Source organism: Motacilla alba, chromosome 5 (genome assembly GCF_015832195.1).
Source record: "Motacilla alba alba isolate MOTALB_02 chromosome 5, Motacilla_alba_V1.0_pri, whole genome shotgun sequence".
NCBI classification, from domain to species: domain Eukaryota; kingdom Metazoa; phylum Chordata; class Aves; order Passeriformes; family Motacillidae; genus Motacilla; species Motacilla alba.
This window is the reverse complement of record NC_052020.1, coordinates 4475294-4492216: the sequence shown is the minus strand read 5'-3', so window position 1 is coordinate 4492216 and position 16923 is coordinate 4475294.

Here is a 16923-nt window from a genome sequence, read left to right as displayed (position 1 = left end):
GTCTGCAACTTACATGCACAGAAAGAAAAAAGTTATTTGCCACCAGGCAATTCTTCTGGAATATAAATTCCGACTATGTATTGATTTTGGTGAGCTGATGGTATGTTTACTTGAGGTGGTGATCAATAAATAGAAAGATGATATTATACTGTCAAATGAAGCTGTGTTCAGCCACAATTTAATCTCAGGTATTTATGCAAAAAAAAAAAAAAAAACAACCAAAAATTACTTTAACAGGAATAATCATGATTTGATAAGATTGTTTTAATTTGAAACAGCAACAATAAGTACATAAAACTTAGCAATACAATTGAAACAAATCCCTCCCAGAGAAATCCATAGAATAGTTGAAATCTAGCATTGAAACACCTGGAGAGAGGGAAGATCGAAAGAGAAACTGGAAAAATTAAGCAAGTAATAACATGAGCAGTTGGGGAGAAAAAGAGAAACAAAATAACAGTTGATAAGAGGCAGAAAATAAAAAAAAAAAGGCAGATTTTGTTCAAACCTGTTATTACCAAGAAACAATTTTCAGTGTAGCTAAAAATCATGTTTAACAACAATCCAAGGCTTAATTCATTAAACACCCAAAAGCCTTGAGCTTCCCTTCTTGGAGGTGAATGAATTTAGTTTTAATCCTGAATATAGCTTTTTTTCCTGTTGTGTAAAATTTAAGTAATTTTTATTTCAAGCAAATGCTTATATTTATCTGCTGGTTGATGGGTAAAATATTGGTAATAATGGAAAATAATCAACAATGAACAAATAGTGTTAGTATATGGAACAGATTGTGCCCAGCATGCTCCTGGATGCTGATTCAGTCAATATAAGTTTTAATAGAATAATTTAGGTATATTGTTTGAGAATTAATAATTGAGGTCAGGAAATGTTATCTAAAAGAATTGACCACAGGATCTGTAACATGACTGACTTTTTTCCTTGTCCCAAAGCATCCTGAAGAAGTCAAGGCAGATGCATGTTTGACCCTGCAGGACGTGCAGCACAGGATGATGGTTTGCCCCTTTGTGCTGGCATAAACATCCCACAGCTTGACTAACAGCACTCCAATTTGCTTTTCTAGAGGACACCCCTTTAGAAGTTTTTCTCCAAGATTATGCTAAACCAGGACTCCTGGTAAAATCACTCTTAATTCCACTCCTCTCTTCCGTCCTCCACGTGGCTGGCTGCTCTTCAGAGACTCGGAATAGGTATGGATCTGCCTTTTCTAATTTGAAATTAGTTGAAATAGATGTAGCAGTAGGACAGAGCGTATCAGATCTGCTCCAGGACAGCCAAAGCAGACACTTCCCTTGTGGAGAATCCAGCTCCAGCTTTGAAAACCTCTCAGGGCAGCCTCCTGATGATTCTTCTAATTTGATCTCTAACAAACAAAGGAAAACGCCACAACAAAACCAACCCAAATTTTTCTGTCCTTTTCTCTCTTTAAGAGTAATTGGGAGGTCTAAGTCTGGCTCAGGGGGGTGGGATATCCCTTTTATAACAGAAACAGCTTTATGCATTTCATTCATTACCTTGGATACACTGGATTTTTCTTTCAGAGTGTTTTCTGAAGAACTAAGTGCACCTGAGTCATTACAAATACCTGACTAGGTGCTGTCTGACTGGCAGGAAATTTCTTCTAGAAAACATGTGGTTTCAATAGTGAGGACTCTTACAAAATGCCTATTAAAAAAAAAAAAAAAAAAAAAAAGAAAGAAAAGAAAAAACCTAACAACACAAACAAACAAATCCAGAAATGCCTGACCAAAAGCAGTGCCAAGGTAAATCTAATTTCTAGCAGAAGACATGGAGTGCAGAATTACTGCTAACCGAGCACAGGTTGGTTTCCTCACACAGAAGCTCTGTTGGTTCTGTAAGTGCTGCTCTGCTCGAGGGTTTCTGGGTTTATGGAAATGACTTTGCATCTGGGAGTTTGCTGCCCCTCAGCTCTCCCTCCTGGCGCTTCTGAGAGCAGCAGGGCTGCTGTCAGTGATGATCAGAGGTCCTGCAGGGCAGCCAGAGAGGGAATTGTGTGTCCATGGAAGGAGCAGCCAGCCCTGCTGCTGGACAGAGCCTGAGGGGAACACGGGCAGCAAATCCTGCCGTTGCTGGGAAGGTATGGTTTAAAAAAACTCCTTTTTGGCAAGTGCTGTGCCAGAAAGGTGTAAAGGCACTTACCTTTTTACACAACAAACCCTTCTGTAGGATTTTTTCTATACAAAAAAATGTATTTTTCTTTAATTTACCAGGCTGGGAGCTAAAAAGCAATTTTTGTTTTAGCAAAGGACCTCAGTGAGGAAAAGTGCAAAGTTCAATAGGTATTTTATGTCAAAATTTTGTCAAGATGTGTATAGTGCCAGCACCTAACCCTGATTATCAATTACTGGGAAAGCAGTTCCCAGTGTGGTAGGGCTTTAAGCCAGAGATCATTGCCATGGCCAGTGAGATGTGGAGAGACAATCCTCAATGTGCATCACCCTTTATTGGCCCTGTGGCCAGCTACAGAGTGCCTGCCTGCTCCTCCTGGGGGAAAAATATTTTTAGACATGTTAAATGAAGCATACTAGTGTTGTTTATTCTTTAAAGGACCAGAAGCACCCATAGCACTTTACAAATGTGTACCAAAGCAAAGTTCCTGCCCTTGTAAGCACCTGATGCACAAGAAATCATTTAACTGTGTGGACTAACTAGCAACAGCTACCTGGAAACAGCAGAGAGAAAGAAAGAAAACCTCCTTAGTTTCTTTTATTAGCGAGAACTAAAATAACACATTAGCTAACTGAAAGAACACATCATTTCAGTAGTAGTTAGTTATCTGTAGCAGGACAAAAATATACCCTTGGCCATCGTGCAGGTTTGGTTGTTTTTCCACAAATTAGAAAAAATTGAAGTTACACATTAAATTGGCCATTCTGTGCCTTGCAACAAGGCTTTATCACCAAATTAAGAGACAATTCATGTATGTTTTCATCTGCAGAGACAACACCCTGAGTGAATCATTTAAGGCAATCATTTATGCAAATCATTTAATCATTTCTGCAAAGGCACATGCCATCCTTAAATAAGTTCTCAATGCACAGATATTCACTTGGAGCACATATACACTTTGAAATTTTATTTTGGGCTCTCCCGAGCACCTGTGCTGCTCGTGTTGCTTTGTAGCTTGTGTGACAACAGGACTTCTGGACCCTCAGGCAATCCAGGGAGGGAATTCAGGCAGCTGCTTCTCCTTCACTCACTGTCAGCAGGGTCTGTTTCCTCAGAACTCCCCAATCAGGTTGGATTAGGAAGTTGGATTGTTAAGTTTATTATTTCTAACTTTAGAAGTAAAGTGTGGGCTCTTTGCAAAGCACCAGGGGTGTGTTAACTTCTGAGCAGATTTTACCCTGAGTGCTGTGCATGTCCCCTTCATGGGGAGTCCTGCCATGGCTGCAGCAAAGCCCTGCTGCTGCAGCAGTGCCACCTGCCAGGGAGTCCTTCAGGAACAGCTCCAAAATCTGTACATATCTTTCTCTGCATGCTCACCTATTTTTTTAAAAATAATTTCCATTATAATTTTAATAAAGCAGCCATAATTTATTAACAGAAGTTATCCACCATTCTGCCCAATGCTTTCTGATCGATTTTGCAGTGAACACTTGTTTCATCAAATGCGTTAACTAATTTTATTGATTTAATTTAATTTTATACGTGACTACTTTTGGAAAACTTACGTAATTTAGTATAAACAGATACCAGAAGGTTTCTTTCAGGCTTTTTAGCCTTTTGGATTATCAAAATAGACAAAAGATCAAGAAAGTGTCCTTGAATTAGCTGGAATTTTATGCAGGCACAAAGCAGATATAGTGGTGAAAAAGCTACAATTTCTGAAGAACTTTAAAAGCCCTTCCCAAACTTGTGGAGAGCATCTCTGAAATACATCAGGACTTACCTGTGTGCAGCTCCCCAGTGCTTCTTAAAACAACTGGTCCAGTGTCTGGGGAGGCATGAGCTAACAGCTTTTGTTCATGGAGCAGGATGAAATATGGAAAAAGAGCTAATGCTTGAAGTAATTCCTTTTCGTCCTACTGAATGTCTGGAGCAACCTCAGAGTAACTGAGTCCTGGGTTACATTAGCCATTTTCTTTAGTAATCAGTTTGTAATTTTCACTTCTGGTAATTTTCACCCTTCTGTGAACATTGCCTTCCTGGCTGGTCACATTAATAAGGACAGCTCATGATGTTCAGGCACTTGTGATATCATGATTTCACAGGTACCAGGCAGCTCATTTGATTAAAGAAAGATTATTGGTGGTTATTATTATTATTATTATTATTATTATTATTATTATTATTATTATTATTATTATTATTATTGCCATCCAACCATTCATTTAAGTACTAAGGTCCAAAGCCTAAGTGCTCTCAAGTCCAGGGTCTGCCTGGATTAATTAAACTGTATATCAGATTTGAGATGCAAAGGGTCTGGAAGCATCAAGGTTTTGGTTAATTTTTTTAGGTCTGATTTTTCTTGCTCATTTTCTACTAATATAAAAACTGTCAAGTTTCTTCCCAATCCCTTTTAAAGACACCTCAAAGTTGCTTGTTGATTTCCCTAGGAGAGATCCAGAGTTTGTCAGAGGAAATGGGGAAATAAGCTGGGCTGCTGTTGCACATTATGCTTTTTCTCTCTCTTTTTTTTTTTTTTTTTTGGTCTTTCAGGCTCCTTTTAAAGAGAAGTGGACTGTAGGTCTTTCATAACCTCAGGCAGGACTCTCACATCCACACATGATGTGCATGACTGGCCCCAAAGTGGGAGTGCTTTTAAATTGTTCCTAAAGTGTGTGGCACTGCTGTTAGTGCAGCAGTGAGCAGAGATTTACCTTGTGAGGCGCTGACTGAAGCAGCTCCAGTGGGATGAAGCGAGCAAGCACACTCTTGCTAACTACACTTGTAGATTAGTACTGCTAGCAAAGAGTTTGATTTTCCATCAAGTAATTTATTTTAAGGCAGAAAAACATCCCAACGTTAAAAAGTCTCTGATACTGCAAGGTTAAAAATTCTCTGATAAGGTACAAAGACTTAATAAACCAAATTTAATGCAGTGCTGTATAACTGGGAGCTAGTGCTGGTAATATAGGTCTGTTAGCTCTAATGCCTAGAAATATCAATCAGAGACTGCTCAAAACTTCAGCCATTTAGAATATTATGTAAGTTACACCTTGTCCCCTGTGGAAGGTATCATCTCAAGCCATGTAAATTCAATTATCACTAAAGCCAATACCTTGCACAGAAATCAGTGTGCTGCACTGATTACAAAACTGTCTGAATCCACCAAGACATATTTTCTATATTCCATGCCCCTAGTTTTCTGGTAAAATCTCAAGTGAAATATGCTGCAATAGTCATTTTAGTAATGTAAGGGAAGAGATCAGTGCTGTGAATTCACAGTATTAAAATTAATGTCTTTATCCTTAATGTCTTTCCTAAAAATGTTAGCGGGAGGAACGGAAATGGGAAAGAATTCTGGAGTCCCAAGTAACTTTAACACAGGGTGACCATGTTCTGTCTGTAAGGTTTGGTAATCCTTTGCTTGCTTCTGCTCACAGTCCCCTGTCCCCCACCTGTGCTAATTAGCAGTGTGTTTATCCCAAAATGCTAAAAGGAGTATTTAGAAATAAATGCCTCATTCACCTTCTGTGATGCCACAGGGTAAAGCGAGCGTGCCTCACGTCCTCTGTTTTGAATTTTTGAGGAAAACACTCCTCTTCAGCAAAAGAAAGTGGTATTTGTAATGCTAGCCAGTAGAGCCCAAAAACTTCCCTGGGGCTTTTCACGGGCCATTGGGAGCAAATGCCCAGCTTGCAGGTCAAAATCCACAGCGCTGCTAGAACCCATGGACATGAAATCTCTTGTGCTCCATTGAACACTGTATTTCTCCTGTCTTGTTTTGACATTACTCACAGTGAAACAGCCAAATCAATCTAGATGAACTCAATCCTTTCTGGGCAGGAAAGCAAGAAAACGGTTCAAATTTGTTACTTTGCAAGGATTTGTAACACTCAAAAATGTATGGAGATCATGCTTATTGAGAAGAAGGGCAAAAATTGTGTTTCAAGGCTAATAAACAATTCTCTGCTAGGATTCAGCTGGGAGATTTTGTTTGTCTTTCAGGGGAAACAGTATTGGCAATTACAGCCAGTTTTTATCCCTTTGCTGACTTTCCTTTTCAGGGTGCTGCAACTTCACTAAAACTTCCAGGTGGGCACGTGAAGTTTTTGCATGCCAGGATTTTATGTGGTGAAAATGACACTTGACATCTGTGAGCAAGCTGGACGTGTTTGAGAAACAGAGAACCAGGTAGGAAGAAGTGGGGTAGGAAAAAGTGGGGCACTCTTCTGCTCCCCCACAGTGGAGGTTCCCTGAAACTTTTTCTTGTTTTCTTTTTAAAGAAAACAAGCATAGAAGCACTTGCTAAGCACTGTGCACTGAGCTGTCACCTCCAATGTACCTTTGAAATGCTGGCTGTTTCTTAAAGGGGAGGATGGAAACCAGAAAGTGTAGAGTTTCATTGGCAGAGACTTTGTCAGGGAGTGAGGCTGTGATATGATTTCTGTCAGAAACAATCTGCTTGAAATTTCTCTGTCTTTACTTTTGAGCACGGAGTTGCTTGTCTGTGTTCTAACCCTAGGTGATGGGATCTGCTGCCTTGTCAGATAACATTTGAGTTCACTCACTACCTGCTTGTTGACTAGTGCACAGACTCACTGTGGTGGCAGGGAAAGCCTTAAGGCTACCCAGCATCTGTCTCTTCTTGTAATTAGTTGCAGCCTTGTGTACAGAGCAAAATAGAGATTTTTTTTTATATATCTATTTTTTTATTATTTTTTTTTTCTGTGAAAGAGTAATGTGCACAGACAGGAGCTTTTAAACTGCAAAAGAGTTTTTGCTGGTGTTTGTCACTCTTCTTTTTCAAGAGGAAATGGCTTTTTAGCTGCTGAGAATAAAGTGTTGATGTCCTTTTTTCAAATTACACCAAGGACATAAATTTTTGGGAGAGTTAGCCTCTACATGAAATCTGAATAGCCAACATTTCTGCTCTTACATCTGATGGAGAGAATTGGTGATTGTGTTTCCTTAGACTCCTGCCCGGGTGATTTTTTTGTCCCATGTGTGCTTTTGACAATTTGCATACTTTAGCATCCACCACACACTCCCATCCCTGAATGCTACTCAGAGAGGCCTTCTTGGGCCAAACTTCCCAAAAAAAATCCAACTAGAAGAAAAGGCAGCTTTGGATATTTGAATGCCTTCTTCACATATTAAGACAACAGCTGTGTAAAGTTAGAAAGTAAGCTTGTGCATACCTGGGATTTATTTTGATTTTGATAAACTATCACAATTAACAGAGCTGCCTGTGGTAGTTTGGTGGGAGAGCAGGAGACACACTATGGATTGTTAGAAGGATTTGATTCTGTTGCTGTTGATTTGAATTTCTTGCAGCTTTTTTTTTTTTAATGTAAAAATCTATCAAGAAAAAAAAGCTGTTCGTTGTGATAATTCTTAAAATCTATAAACAGGTGATCAGGAGGTTGATGTAGCAATTGATAAATCATCAGTCAAGGTGTAGACCACCCCTAACTGATAAAGATGGTAGCAAAGGTTACGGAGAGGAAAATCCTGCCCTAATTGCTTGTAGCTGAATTTCTTCTTCAGCAACCACCATCAGCAGTGGGACTTGATGGATGGAAGTGTTGCTGTGGTAGTGTTTAAATATCAGAATTTCATCATTAACAGCAATGAGGTTTATGACATTGAAAAGAAAAATCACATTTCTTCCATACTGCACTGCTTCCCTTTGTCAGAGTGATCCTACATGAGCTGTCACTTGGGTACTTTTCCTCTTTTCACTCTTATTTGAATGAACAAAATGCCACTGGCTTTGCATAAGTAATATCACAGCAACTGCATTATTTTAAAAATCAGTTCCTCAGATTAAAGTGTCATAAAAATATTCCCGACTTTTTTATCTAGTGTTGATTTTTTTATCTGGGAGCCGAGCTGAGTTAGCCTTTTCACTTCATGTTTTGAGGTGATTGAGGGATGTGCAGCAATGGAGACAAACAGATCTCTAGGTGGTGCTATGTGGGTATCAGATCAAATTAATTACATAAGCATAATAAAATGAAAAGGCCTGATTTCCTTTTAAGATAGTGGGTGATGTTTGCCAAGTTCCTTCTGACTCAAGGAGAGTTTTCAAAAGGTGGCTTGGGCACGTGGGAGCCCAGGCTCAGACTAAGCCAGTGGGAAACTTGGGAGAGTTTTAACCTGTGGTGACTTCTCACTGTGCTCTGGGCTGTGGCACTGGCATCAGAGTGGTGGGACAGCTGTGGTTTGTGACTAGAAAGTCAGATTCCAGGCTGTAATAATAAGTACATTTGCCTCTGTGGATCTTGCTTCTAGAAATTTCTACGAAGCTCAACCACAATGGGTTCGGATGTTTCAGACCTGAACTTAAAATCAGCCAGCACTGAGTAAAAGAAGGGTAGAGAGAAAGGAACTAAAAACTCAAAGAGAGTGAAAAATCGTATCTAAGACCAGACAAAGCAGAAGATGAATATTTTAAGGGAGATAATATTTTAAAAACCCCAAAGAACAACAACAACAAGAGAAACCAGGGAAACCAACCAACCAACAATAAAAAACCAACCCAATTCACATATAATTCCTGCAATACTCTCTCCTGTTCATCACAGCAGCTTTACTCTTCAAGGATGCTGTGCCAGCAGCAGGAACATCCCTTAGGCTGTTAAATGGAAGAAGAGGAAATATTAAAACTCAGTTTGGTGTGGTTTATTCTGGACTAATTAAATGATTTTCCCACTTTTTATTTTGTTCTCCTTAATGTGACTGATCCCTGGAGATCTATTGCACCAATATTTTATAATATGTAATTTCTGGGCAAAAGTATTAAATATGAACTATAATAGTTAGAAGTAAATATGCAGAAAAATATAAAGGTCTACTTCCTCTGGCATTGCTTCTCAGTATCACCCCATTTTTAAATATAGGCATAGATCTCTCTGCTATTTATTATCATCTGTCTCCTTAATTTCAAATAAAATATTTCTGTCATATTGCGAATACTAATTTTATCTTCCTGATATTTTGACAGTAATATTTAGCTTTCAACAGAACTTTTCTCTCTACAGCTGCAGAGGACTTCATAAATCGAGGTAGTACTTTGTTTTTACAGAGGGGAAACCTGAAGCAAAGATATATTAAATGATTCATCAAAAGCTAGCAGGAAACAAAGTCCCTGGGCAACCTCTTCCAGTTTGTTCCTTACACCTGCACCACAATGTGGATTTTTTGGGTTTTTTTTCAATTAAGTTTGGGATTAAATATGTGAGATGGTATTTTTTAGATGTTTATTAGTTCTTACCTGTATTACAGTCTCACAAACTGTGAGTTTTACAGCACTTCACTCTAGCAAACTAACAATGGAGTTGCATTTCTCTCTCTGTAAGGCTTTTTAAGGATAAATTGTTTAATTAAGAAATGGCACTTACATTATTTTTACTTAATACTACTCGTGTCCTACAATGTGGACTTTTTTATTTAATTACATAATATTACCTAAACTCATGAAGAAGAAGGGCTAGTTTCTGCTTTAAGACCTCTATCTTATTTTCTATCTTATTTTTTATATATTATTGTATTCTAAAGCCTTAAACTTCAAGTTTTCTACTATGTGATATTACACACTTCTCTTCAAACTACACATTTATAATCTCAGTTTAATCATTCAATTTTGGAAGTCTTTTCTATGGTCTTAGGTCAAACGCAGTGTTTTCTTGGGGGCCAGTGCCTGTCAGCACAGAAAGTCTGAAATTCTCAGTACCCAGGGTTCTGAACTGGAGCACTCTGACAGTGAAACCTTTCTTCCCATAGGGAATCTGAGTCTCCCCTGTCTCAGTCTAAGGCCATTTTCTCTCACTCCAGGCATGGCTGGAGAGCCTTGTCAGGCAGTTGTGGAGGGCTCAGTGGTCCCCCCTCTTCCTCCTATTCTCCGGACTAACCAAACCCAGCTCCCTCAGCTTCTCCTCATAGGACTTTTTCTCTACACCCTTCATGAGCCTTGTTCCCCCCTCTGTGGACACATCTTTGGTGGGATTAGGATGCTCTGTTGTTCTTTAAAAGATTCCCATTCTGACAAGGTAAGGAAATGGTGAATAATGACAGGTGTTAAATAATATCCCCTTGAGCTTGAACTGTGATTCTGCATTTGGAGAATCCAGAGAACCTGACAAAACACCATCACCGAGGGGATTGTGGAAGCACTGCCTTGATGCCTTGTGCAGGCTGCCCTAGAGCAGAGGCTGGAGAGAGCTGAAGAATAAAGCAGGGATTTATTCAAAGCATCTCCTCCATGGATCCACCTTGGGCAGCACAAGAGCCCAGCCAGGGCTGCACCCAAGATGAACCCAAATGGTCCCAAAATGCACGAGCGCTCCCGGGGTCTCTCCCTTGGATCAGCTCTGCTCCATTTGCACCTTGCAGTTCATTGTCCCATTCCAGCTTTAGCCCAGGCACTCCCATCCTGCTTGTTTTTCTCTCTCCAGCCCACGCTGTTTGTGCTCTTGGGCTGAGATTTGGATCATTTGTCCTTGGTGCCCAGCTGGAGCAGGAATTGTTTTGTCTCCCTGCTCTGTGCAGAGAGCTCACCATCCCCTCATGTGAAGCTCAGACCCACACACTAAAGCAGCACAGAATGTGAAAAATAGAAAAGCCAAACCCTGAGGCATCAGCCTCAGGAGTGCAAAGGTCAGTTCAGATCAAGTGCAGTTAACTAAACAATCTGAATTATATACTGGATATATCTGAAAATCATGGTTTGGGTTATGGTAGGGTGTGTCCAAGGACAGGCTGCATCCATCTGGGAATCCTTCAACAACAGATCTCCCACCAAGCTCAGGGAGTTCAGGATATGCTACTGTAAAAACAGGATAATAGAGACAGCATGGAAATTATCTTGTTATATAAACAGAAGCTCCCAGCATAAGTTTTATTTGCAGTATTCATGTTCTCTTTGCTCTACTCCCTAGCAGTGTTTATAAAGTATCCTCAGACAGAAGATGCAAGGTGTGAGCTAAGTGAGGATCCAGGCTGGAGTGAGGAATAAACCATGTCTCTGTTTCAGCTTGGCACTGCAGGAATAATAACAATTACTGCAATAATAAATTAACAACAATAATAATAACAATAATAATATAACAGGTGGGAATCCAGTGTTGTTCCTGGTAGATTTAAGGAGATACAGAATGTTTCAAATAAAGTTTCCTCCAGTTAATTGGAAAATGATGAAATGAAAATTATGAAATGATCATCATAAAATGATAATTTTTTCATAATTTTCAATGTGGGTACCAAAAACCAAAAAAAATCTCTTGGACAGTACAAAAGAACTTTGACAAGTTTCTTCCAGCAACAGCAGCCCTCTCATTGTTTTTATGTCACTTGCTTGGTTGAGCCTGTGGTAATATCTGTATATAAAGTATCCAACAAGTATCAGTAACTGCATGAAAATGAACATTTAAGATTCCAGGTAACAGAACCGGGGTTCAGGAAAATATGTAAAACAGAAATAGTGTCACCAAATGTATACCTCAGTGAGAATTACATGCAATTATTTTTTCCTGTTTCACACCATTCCATTTCCAAATTATTTCTGGTTTTCTCCACCAAATATTGCCCCTTGGTTTCAAAATCTTTCATTTCTGTGATACCCATTTTTTTGTTTCTGCACATAAAACCCCAGTAAAACATACTTTTCTGAGCATCCACCACAGTAAAAGATATTTTAAGGACATTTAAGTTCAGTTCCCTGCTTCTGGGTCACTAGGCTCATACCCAGAAAGCAAAGTCTGTTGTTGCCTTCCATGCAGCATTTCCCTCTGAGCATTGTGGTTTCAGAACACGGGCCTAAAGCCAAAGGTTGGTACCTCAGCAGCAAAAATGGAGCAGCTTGCCACCTGGCAAGGCACAGCATCAGCGTGGCCTTGATCAGCTCCTTTCCTTTTGCTCTTTTGAATCAGTTTTAGTAATACCTCTGTCTTGCACTTTAAGAAAATATGTTGGTTTTTTATTTTTTTTTTCCAAAGCTGGCCTCCAGCCACCCTCTCATGGCCATCCTGCAGCTGAGAGCATCACCCTGAGCCAGGGGGGGCCCGTTTGGCACAGTGAGGGATGAGCTACCTTAGAGGGGAAACTGAATTTAAGCTGCAGCTGAGCACTCTGGAATCACCTCAGCTGACAGCTCTGGGGGGGCCTTAAAGCACCTTTTAACAGCTCCTTTAATGCTCCCTAGATTGCTGAAAAAGGGACCTTGCGAGCCACATGTGTTTGCAGAGAAATATCTGTATGTGTGTTTTTATTTATTTATTTATTTTAATATGTGTGTATATCTATGTATATATGTGTATACATATGTATATATGTGTGTGAATATATATATGTGTGAATATATATATATGTTATATATATATGCACGTATAAATGTGTGAATATGTGTGTATATATGGATATATACATAAATTTATGTATGCACGTATAATAGCTTTTTCACACATGCATTTTGCTTGGTTTAAATGTTTGAATTTAATGATGCATGCAGACTTTCTTTAAAGGCTGAAATCATTAGGCTGACAAGATTTTTTTCCTTCCAAATATTCTCCACATGTTGCTGTAACTGTGAATACAGGCATTTATTTTGTAGAAATGCTGATTTTTGTTGGGTTTCGGAACTGTTTGCATTTGTATGGCAAGGGAAGCCCCACAGCTCGTGGTTTTTGTGGAGGGGTGATTCACATGCATCATATTTTCTAAATCATTCACTCCTTGCCCTGAAACCTGTCCTGGGTGATCACGTGCTATTAAACAACAGATATTTTCCATCCTCAAATGTGTGCCCACGGCTTGTAAAATAATCTCTTTATGCCTCTCAAATCCCATAAGACTGTGGTAATTATTTGGAGTTAAACACCAGAATATCACTTTCAACCTTTTCAGTTGATTCAGAATCCTCGCTGGAAGCTGTTACATAGTAGTTTTTTATGTATTACCTATTATAACAGCAGAACTGCTCCAGTAGGACGTGAAGACTGCAGCTTATAAAAAAATTATATGGATATCTGTGACAGAGTAATATATGGAAACCTGTCATATAGAGGAGGGCTTGATACTTCTATTGTATTTCTGTATTAATGCAATCATAGAGGGTATTTTCTACAGAAGATGCAAAAGCTTGTGGAAAGACGGTCAATAGTAACTATTTTAACCTTGGTTCCATTTAGGAGGGTTCTAAATCAGTCAATTGATCTAGTAATATTTTAAACATGTTTTGCTCTCTTTATAAATTGATTTTCATCCACACCATTTTTTGAGGAAAATATCAGTTTGGTGTTTTTTTAATAATTAACTGGCTTCACTTTAGGTTTCACTTTTTTTTTTTTTTTTTTTTTTTTTTTTTTTTTTTTTTTTTTTCTGAATAGATGAATTGTATCACTTGTGTAGTCAAGCTGTTGGGTATCCCCAAACTTGCCACAGTACAGTTCATCTCAAAAATCACAACTGGGGGAGAAGAGGAATGAATTTATAGACATTTGTAGACATCAAACCCTACGGGTTATACATGTCTGAGATATTTAGGAGGTCTTGGCTGGAGGCTGGAGACCAGACAGACCTCTGGGTTTGCTGGGACCAGCGTGGGGATCCTTGGTGGCTTTGCTGCAGTTGTGAGCACAGGTGTTGTGGTTTAGCATGAAACACTCCAGAGAATCATTGTGGCTGTCAGTAATGAAGGGATGGGATTATTTTTAAGTTAAGAATGATTTATTGCTCAGATAAACATCAGTCTCAGAGGCTGTGAGATTTTAGAGGAGCAAGAACTGGGCCACAGCTCAGAGTAGTCCCAAGATCTTTGTTACAAGGCAATGCAGAACTTTCTAACTTAATAGATAGCAGCTACAGGGTTGATTTTACTTTTCTAATCTATCACCTTTACTTAATTCTGCTGCACTGCAGACACTTTTGTCCAATGAGCTTTTAACTCTCAGGCACACATATTGTAACTTCTCAACTCCCAGCCTACTCCATGCAATCACATTCCTGCACTATAAACCCTTCACCATCTTGCCCAGACAGTTTCTCACTTACTTAAGGCATGTTCTCACTGACAACTATAGAAACATAAGTTAATGATTTTTCTGCCTTTTGTCTGCGTGTTGTATTTTTACATCTACAGATCCAGCTCTTCAGGGTCTGTGGAAGTTTGTGCTTTTCCGATTCCCACACCAGAGGAAGGGCTGAGCATGGAATCGGTCCGGTCTGCAAACACATATTCCATTTGGGTGTGCAGTAACACACATTCAGCTGTGCAGCTTAATGAAAAGGAGCTCATTAAGCTGCGGGTTAATCAGACCTGTAAAATCACAGCTTTAATGTGTGCAATTCATAGGGGCCGTCTCTGCTCCCGTGCCACAGTGCCTCTGTTTTTCCAGCTCTGACTGATAAAGACTGTCTTTTCTCTATTACACATCACATTTACTCCTCTGAGATTGGCTTTGGGGATATGGATTTGTGGAAAGCCTTGTAAAACGAGTCTCTGAACTGACATTACATATTACAGTTTTCAGAGCACGGTTCTGAAGGGAAAACTGCCTTTTCAAAATTCAGCTTCCTTATAAGAGAATGCTTTTCGTGAGAATGTGTTCTTACACCTGGATTCAAATTTCAAGTGAAAATTAGAGGCACCAGTGTTCATATTGCTGAGTGCTAGCAATCCTACAGCTGTAAAAATTACAGCTCTGGCTGACAGCATTGCCTCGTTCCTTAATGCCATAAAGAAACACTTTTGTCCCTCTCCCAAAAGAGGAGAAATATAATTTTTTAAAAAGTAAGTAAGAATAGCTCTTCACACATATATACTTCAATATTAGTATTAATAATTAGTATCAAAAAGCACATCCGTGTAACCTCTTCATCCCAAATTTCTTTTCAAAGCCTGTTGTTTAACAGTCTAAATATCCAGTTTTATGCAATTTTATTCTGTAGATACACATAAATATGTACAATAATGTACAGAATATGTTTATTTGTAGGCAGAACTTACTTTTTTTGTGTGTCTTAACAGCTTTAGCATTAGAAGATTGTTTATGTAAGGCCCTTACCACTGCAGTATACCACCAGATGATTTCTTGAATTGTATGTAAAATGAAAATATAATTTGTACTTTGAGTATGCTAACCAGTATAATTTTTTTTCATCACTAAGCAATGGGGTTTTGTAAGTCCATTTGTTTTTATTTCAAAATTGGAAGAATCTCCTTATGAAGCAATCCCACAGTCAAACGTTTACAAGGGCACGAGGAATATAAAACAAAGACAATTTTTAGGATTTTGTTAAGACTCATGTTTATCAGAGTGTGGACAAAAATGCAAAGAGAAGCATTTTCTTATCTATTCCTGTTACATTAGAAAAGTTCATGCCCCACTCTTAGCATTTTCCAACACAGCTGTAGAGTAGTTTAAAGCCTATTTTTTAAATAAGTGATGCTCAATTTGTCTTTGATGATCCGCATGATTCAGGTGAGATGGGAGCACGGTCGGGCCCTTATTTGCATAAAAATTAATCACAGAAAAATGTAAATTGATAAAATTTTGCCTGGCTTTTCCCCCCTATTCGGGAAGCCATGGATGGCTCCCAGAAGCAATCATCTCAGTATGGTGCCACGTTGGATGCTCCACAAACGATCACATTTGTGTTGAATACTCACTCATTTAAATGTCAGCGCTGATGGGGCGGTGCGCCACCAGCAAAAATGAAAAATAAATACACAGCAGCTGAAGACCATCAAATCTGTGGGCACTCTTTAGGGATATATGATCTAATGTGAAAAAATTGTAGATTAATTATCCTTTTTTCAGGACGGTAATTGTTTTAGTATCACAGCAGAAAAAAAAATTGGCAATTTATTTGGAATCAAACAAAAAGCGGTAATGTTAAATACGTCATTACACCATTGTGTTTATTAGAAGGCTGCAATTAATTCCTGAGGCTCCTTTGGTCTCTGGGACTGCATAAAATGACACAAAAGAACATTGCTATTAATTTTCAAACACACTCTAAACCTGCAAATGATTTACCCAACGAAAATAAAGTACGTAACCATTCAGAATACAAATTTTCTAGCTTTTTCATTTTTCTAAACTGCATATTTGCATGACACTGCTGTCACATAATAGTATTTCATAGTCCATAATGAATTTCTCATCTATTTAAAGGAAGGGAATATTTTTCCTCATTTCATATGTCTGTAATATATGGAATATATTGTCATATATTGTAATATTGTAACATATTCCATGTATTACAATATAGGGAATACACTGTTATATTCTGGAATATAGATATTGCAGAAAAATTGCCAACTCCCCCCAAGAGTGAGTAGCACAGAAGCCACCCCCTCTTGTAATTTTATGTTAAAAAATAAGCTTGCTTCTGCTTCCTCATGGTGTAAATTTCAAATACGAGAGTAAATAAATGGTTTGCAGTGGTTATGGCTCCAAATTTGTATTTCTGACTGAGCTAAATCCAGCATAGAGAGAAGAAATGGTAGTTTACGCTCCTTTCCTGGTTTGTTTTTCTTTTTTTTTTTTTTTCACCCTCTGCCTTTAAGAAGCAATCTCCAGAAAATTATAGCAACACAAGGCCTTGTGTAATTTATAATCATCTGTAATAGGGCAGGCACAGTGCATTAGATCAGTGCATTAGATCTTCAGGGGCTGGAATTCTGTGTTTCAGCAATGCAGTCTGAGCCTGAGCTGAGAGGATAAATTTTAAAAGCCATTTATTAGGCCTGAGCTGGAGAGCTTTGAATATTAG